General features: G+C 38.4%; 1 long non-coding RNA gene across 1 annotated transcript; it reads right to left on the reverse strand.

Moving 5' to 3' along the window:
- Positions 1 to 3,356: 3,356 nt before the first annotated feature.
- On the reverse strand, positions 3,357 to 5,766 carry LOC147552682 (uncharacterized). Its single transcript, XR_015238094.1, has 2 exons — positions 5,092 to 5,766; positions 3,357 to 4,998 (listed from the first exon to the last, which is right to left on the reverse strand). It is a non-coding gene; the product is annotated as an uncharacterized LOC147552682 (long non-coding RNA).
- Between the last annotated feature and the right edge of the window lie 1,151 nt (positions 5,767 to 6,917).

Genomic DNA, 6,917 nt, shown 5'->3' on the forward strand with positions numbered 1-6,917 from the left:
AAATATCATAAGGGTATAATTGGAAAGTTTGACAATAATTGGGGATTAAATCAAATTGCCGGATACAATTGGGTGCCAAATCGAATTGTCAGGACCAAATCGGCCATTGGTAAGAAAAGTGGGGACCAAATCCGAATTAACCCAAAAAACTGAAACCGAGTTAGACTTGAAGTCGGTTTCCCAGACCTATAAATACAATAGAGTAAAAGTACCAAAATTATAACCTTACTGGTTTAAGAGGAGAGAGAGAGAGTCGAGCGGAGCATATTGAGTGATTATTTCCGACCACCAGTTCTAGCGGCGCGGGTAGTTATCGTCGACGGTTACCACCACCTTTTTCCCTTTTTGGGACGGTTATGGGTGGTTAGCAGCCACCTTTCCCCCATTTATTTCTCGAATTCAGGGTTTTCACTCGGGAATTCCAACCTTGTCACTCTAAAGGAGTTAATTGTTGAGATTGAGTCTCTTTACTTCTAGTTTTAGTGAACCTTCTTTTGATTTCATGGCTGAACCAAGCAATAATTTTCTACAACAATTTGCAGCACTCACTACCAACGATCGTGTACAAATCACGGTCGATGGTCATGACTTAGTACCATGGGATGTGGACATTAGGAAGAACGGTGTACTGTGGATACAGAGTTCAAAGAAAATCGACATCAACCAGGCTGTATCTAGACTTTCCAGAGTAATTCATGGGCCGAACAAATTCAACCTTATCGAAATCAAAGATAATGTCTTTCTGATCAAGTTCTCTACGGCCACTGAATTAGAATTGGCGCTGGAAAGTGCTCCATGGGTCATACAAGATGAATTAATTGTTTTACAGCAATGTTCATCGGAAACCACGCCGGCAGATCACGTGTTTGATAAGGCCTGGTTTTGGGTCCAAATGCATGGTATACCTCCTAGTCATCTCAATAGTACAGTGGTTAATCGACTGGCGGATTCGATCGGAAAGTTTATTCCTACCACTGTAGAAGAGGCGTCCAAATGGAGTTTGTTTGGAAGGGTCAAGATAGAACTTAATCTTCTCAAACCCCTCCAACAAATTGTTTATCTTAAACTCTCTAATTCTAAAATAATTGCTGTTTCCTTAAAGATTGAAAAACTGCCTAGGTTTTGTATATTTTGTGGTATTACAGGTCATACAATGAAGTTTTGCTCCACAATTCTCGCTTTTAACGATCTATTGAAACAAGATCTATCCGAAGATCTCCGAATTAAAGTCATTAAAGCCATGAAGCCGGAGTATAACGACGATTTCAAAGTACCGATCGGACCTCGTAACCGTGTCAAGGAGGCAGAATCTTTTGGACTTGGCCGAATTTCAGAACAGCAAAATATCACTAGTACATCTATTAATCAGGACGAACAAGACCAGGAGTTTGATTATACCATTAAATCTAATTTTGGTGAATTATTGTCTAATCTTTGTAGGACCAGAAAGAGAGGCGTCCCGAAAGCCACGATTCCAATGGAAATTCACAACAATTCGTTATTCCAACAGGTGGATACAAGGAATGCTTCTACAAGTAACTCAAGTTATGTTGATGTAGACATGACTATTGAAGATGTCCGAGCTACTAAACATTTCAAAAGAACAAGTAGATCTCAATCGCACGAGAAAAAAGATGAAAGGGTATCGGCAACCCCAAAGCCGACAACAAAATGAATGTTCTAGCATGGAATTGTCGGGGGCTAGGGAACACCCCGACAAAAGTAACTCTTAATCAGTTCCTGGGTTCGGTAAAACCATCCGTGGTTTTTCTTTCAGAAACCAAAATTCCTCTTTATATTCCTCTTGCTTGTTTTCGTAATTTCAATCTTGTAAATTATCATGTCGTCCCATCCACAGGTAGGAGTGGTGGGCTTTTGTTGTATTGGTCTGACGATATAAAGTTAGATATTATCTATTCCAATTGTAATCTAATTTATGCCTCTATCACCGACAATAGATCGAATTCCTGGGATTTACTATGCATATATGGACCCCCTAATATCCAGGACATACCAATGTTTTGGAATAATTTGCTTCTTAGAATCCAGGGGCTTACAAAACCTTATTGTTGCATAGGAGACTTAAATGCACTCTCTGACTATAGAGAAAAGTTTGGGGGTAGTCCTAATATTCCTTTCTTACATCAGTTCCAACAGTTCATTAGTAATGCGAATCTTCTAGACTTGGGGTTTAATGGCCCGGCTTATACTTGGACTAACAATAAAGCTAGGCACCATCTTACTAAAGAGAGACTCGATAGAGTCCTTTGCGACGCCAATTGGTTGACTTGTTATCCGGAAGCTGGGGTCTTCCATCTTCCTCGTTACAATAGCGATCACTCGCCTATACTTTTGAAACTCTTAGTGGAGGGCCAACCCTTAAACACAATTTCTAAATTTGAAACTTTTTGGACTAAACATGACCAATATGGTTCTGTTTTTCAGGAAAATTGGAACAAGTCTACAGGTCCTTTTCTAGACAAACTGCAAACGGTTAAAACTACTATCAAGAGATGGAGTAGGAGAGCTTTTGGGGTCATCAAAAACAGACTACATATTCTAAGGGACAGACTCCTACAAATTCAGAATCTTGACCCAACTGATGAGATATTAAATACGGAAAGTAACATACAAGAGGAATTAATATACTTGGAGGATCTCCAAAGGACCAGAGCAGAACAGAGATCGCGATCCAAATGGGTTCATAACGGAGATCGTAATACCAAAGCTTTCCACATTGCTATGTCGACTAGAAAGCAGAAGAATAAAATTCATGAACTTAAACTTAGCAATGGCAGGGTTTCTAATAATAAAGACGAAATTGCTAATGAATTTCTTTCGTTTTTTCAGAATTTGTTCACGAGGGACCGAGTCGATGATCCTCCATTGGAGGTCATGAATGCATATAAGGTATTTTCGGTTGACCAACTGGCAGACATCTCAAGGATTCCATCAGAAGACGAAATTAAGGCGGTCGTGATGGAAATGGGATCTATCAAAAGTCCGGGACCAGACGGATTGCCGTGCTTTTTCTTTCAACATAACTGGGAGGTAATCGGTCGGGATCTTATTCAGTATATCCAGCACGCTTTTATAACAGGTATGATAGATCCACATTTAAATTACACAACCATAGCCTTAATCCCCAAGGTCCGGAATCCGAGTACTGCCTCGGAGTTCAGACCAATTTCCCTCTGCAATTCGGTCTACAAATTCATCACTAAAATATTAGCAAATCGTCTTAGACCTTATCTGGAGGAGTGTATTACATGGAACCAAAATGCCTTCGTTCCAAATAGGCAAATAATGGACAATATTGTTATTACAAAAGAGCTCCTACATTCCATGCATTCATCTAAAGCCAGAAAAGGTAATTTCTCTCTCAAGATGGACATGGCAAAAGCCTATGATAGAGTAAGCTGGGAGTTTCTTCATACAGTCTTAAAGGCAACAGGCCTGTCTGGCCTAATTTTGGACCTAATTATGAGTTGTGTATCCACGTCTAGATTCAACATACAAATCAATGGGAGTGTGGTGGGAGATTTTTCGGCCTCTAGAGGTCTTCGACAGGGCTGTCCATTGTCGCCCTATCTTTTTATCCTATGCTCTCAGTCTCTCTCTCTCCTTATTAATTATTATCAGGATAAGGGTACATTTACAGGATATCAGGTCAATTCAGCAGCCCCCTCGATTACACATCTCCTTTTTGCTGACGACCTAATTGTTTTTGGTAAGGCTAATTTACAGAATTTAGAAGCAGTTATTCAAATAATGGAACATTACTCCTCCTTCTCGGGACAACAGGTAAACTTTTCCAAATCCTCAATTTACTTTAGCAAAGGTGTGCCCTCTATCATCAAAGATTCCTTCATCAATAGGCTTAGAGCGCCCCTCATGTCAGACATGGAGAAATACTTGGGAGCCCTCGTACTCAAAAAAGATAATAGAATCCAAAGTTATAATTGGCTCATAGATAAGTTCAACAACACATTAGCTGGTTGGAAACATAAATTCACAACTCAGGCAGGAAGGACTGTTCTCATTAAGTCCATCTTAGCATCTTTTTGCACATACACATGTAGTTTTCAACTTTTCCCTAAACATGTTGTCAATCAACTGGAGAAAATAGAACGATGTTTTTGGTGGGGACATAACACTAATGAAAAAAAACTGCATTTCATCAACTGGGATATAATTTCGTCACCTAAGCACAATGGTGGGTTAGGAATCAGATCAATTCAAGAGGTCAATTTGTCCCTAATAGCCACTATGACATGGAGATTTCTCACTAGACCTAATGAGGTCTGGGTTAAGCTTTTGAGTTCGAAATATCTTAAAAACATGGACTTTTGGTCATATGAGATCCCACAAGGTACTTCCCCTTTTTGGCAAGCTATGATTCAAACTAAACAGTATATTCAACATAATGTTATTTGGAATATCAGTACTGGAACTCAAGTCAACATTAGAACAGACCCTTGGCTGCTAGAAATCCAAGGGCATAAGCCAACTTATTTAGCTAATCTGCCTGATCATGTTTCTCTAGTGTCTGATTTAATGAAGCAGGGAGAAAAAACTTGGAACATAGACAATATTAAGGAGTGGTTCAATGAAACAGAAACACAAGCAATCATCAACACTACCATTAACCAAGTAAACAATCAAGATGCTCTCATTTGGAAACCTAAGGAGTCGGGTAAATTTTCGGCCAAATCCTTTTATGCACAAATTAAAGAATTGCCCATAAGATCACAAGAAGCCTATGAATTCCCATGGAAAGAGTTCTGGAAACAGAAACATATGCAACCCAAAATTCAAATGTTCATATGGAGGCTGGTAAATGAAGGTTTGGCAACTCTTAGTAATATTCATAAAAGAATACCGGAAAAATCAAATATCTGTAGATTATGTAACTTGGGTGTGGAAGAGACGACTTACCATCTATTCGGGGCTTGTCCTCTTTACCAAAACCTAATCATGATTGCTGGTTTGGAAGATCTACAGTATGTAAAAACGAATCCATATAAATGCCTATCAAACATTCTTTCACAAAAAGAACAGGGAAATAGGGTTTGGTTTACATACTCATACCTTCTATGGTATTGGTGGAAGACAAGGAATGAAGCTTATTTCCAGATGAAAGATCCGGACCTACGTCGATGTTGGTGGTTGATTCAACAAGAACTAAGGTATGTTCCTGATTTTGCTTTGACTAACAATGATTTTAATCTCTTACAGACCACTCAATGGTTTCCACCACCACCGGGTTTCATCAAGATCAACTGTGACGGATCCTTTAGAGAATCAGCTTCCTCTTGTGCAGCAGTAGCAAGGGATTCAGAGGGCAACATAAAAGGAACGAGATCCAAAAGAATAATTTCAAGTTCTCCATTACAAAGTGAGATAGAGGCGGTGGAGTTGGGGATGAACCTAGCTGAGGAGCTGCGGCTCTCGTTATATACCATCGAGACGGATTCTAGGGTTTTACAAGAACTCATCTCAGCCTTTGATCCAGTTGTTCCCTGGAGATTACAGAACCAAATCCATTGGCTCAGACTATGGTTTCAAACGAACCGGATTGAGATTACTCACTGTAATCGGTTCCAGAATTCGGCGGCCCATGAGTTAGCGGCCCTTGTCCTAGACAATTAATTGTGTTTAGTCCTTCAGTTGTTAAATTAGTTTACAAGTAGTCCTGATTTGCTTTGGGTTTGGTACTATTTGTAACACCATTATTGTATAAGGTTATCTTCAAAAAAAAAAAAAAAAAGTACCAAAATTCTCTAATAAGTAATAAGCAAAACAACACTACCGGTCTACCACCACAACTGCATTCTCTTCCTTTTTTTTGTCCTTGGGTATTATCAGGTATAAACTTTTTATCTCTCTCTATCTTTCTTCATCAACTATATCTTTGTTCTACACTTCCACATGGATGTAGTTTCTACACTTCTTTTCTTTTTTGTCATGATTTTGCTTTTTGTAGGTTCGATTTCCCACTTTCACTCAATTTGATATTGTTGCTATTCTTGCTTTATTTGATAATGTGATTGTTGATGCAGTGAATTTTGTATATTGTTGATGCAGTGAATTTTGTATATTGAGAAAGTAGATGTGTTGTGTATGCGTAGGAATAAATAGGAACAACTGTTTGCCGAGTTGGTTGTGCATCTACTCCAATTTTCCCGAGGTCACAATTCAACATTCCGAGGGAGTGAAAATACATTATCTATTACCTAACTTGTTCCAAAGGGTAAAAATAAAGTATATGTAGGAATAAATAGGCTTACATGTCCCATACAATTACCTTTAGCGTCTTATATGATATATATATATGTCCCAAGATGTTTCAGATGATGACGGTTATAGGGATTATGTGGTTGCTTGGAATTGTTTCCTTATCTCCATAGTTCATAAATTGAGTAGGTGTGATATTTGTGTGTGCAATAATCGCGAAAATAAAAGTTTCCTTTTGTACAGATAGACTACTGTGCTACGTGAATTAATTAGGATTACCTATTCTATTTCTATGGCACTCGGACATATCTATCATCTTCAAGACATCGTATTAACCTCTTTATTTTCATATAATTTAATTCTTAGTTTCTAGTTGCTGCAGCTACGAACTTGCCTATTTATCTTTTGTTATTCACATTGGTATCTTTTGATTCTGTCTTTTTAAGCATTTTTTTTTAGCGGAAAATGTCTATATACTTGGACTAAACGTATTTATTTCTTTTGGCAGATCTTCAAACAGCTAGTGTAAAGACATATTAGTTAAGAAAGTTGATAATTGCTAGAACTTGTGCCACAGACGACGAAGTATTGACATCACATAAGGTAGACCAGAGTTGTTGAATTTCACGAAAAGAGTCAAGATGTTCGAAACACACAGTACATGCATTAGGCTAATGGAA

Source organism: Eschscholzia californica, unplaced genomic scaffold (assembly GCF_041429995.1).
Source record: "Eschscholzia californica isolate CP2 unplaced genomic scaffold, dmEscCali1.0.p SCAF_3, whole genome shotgun sequence".
NCBI lineage: Eukaryota > Viridiplantae > Streptophyta > Magnoliopsida > Ranunculales > Papaveraceae > Eschscholzia > Eschscholzia californica.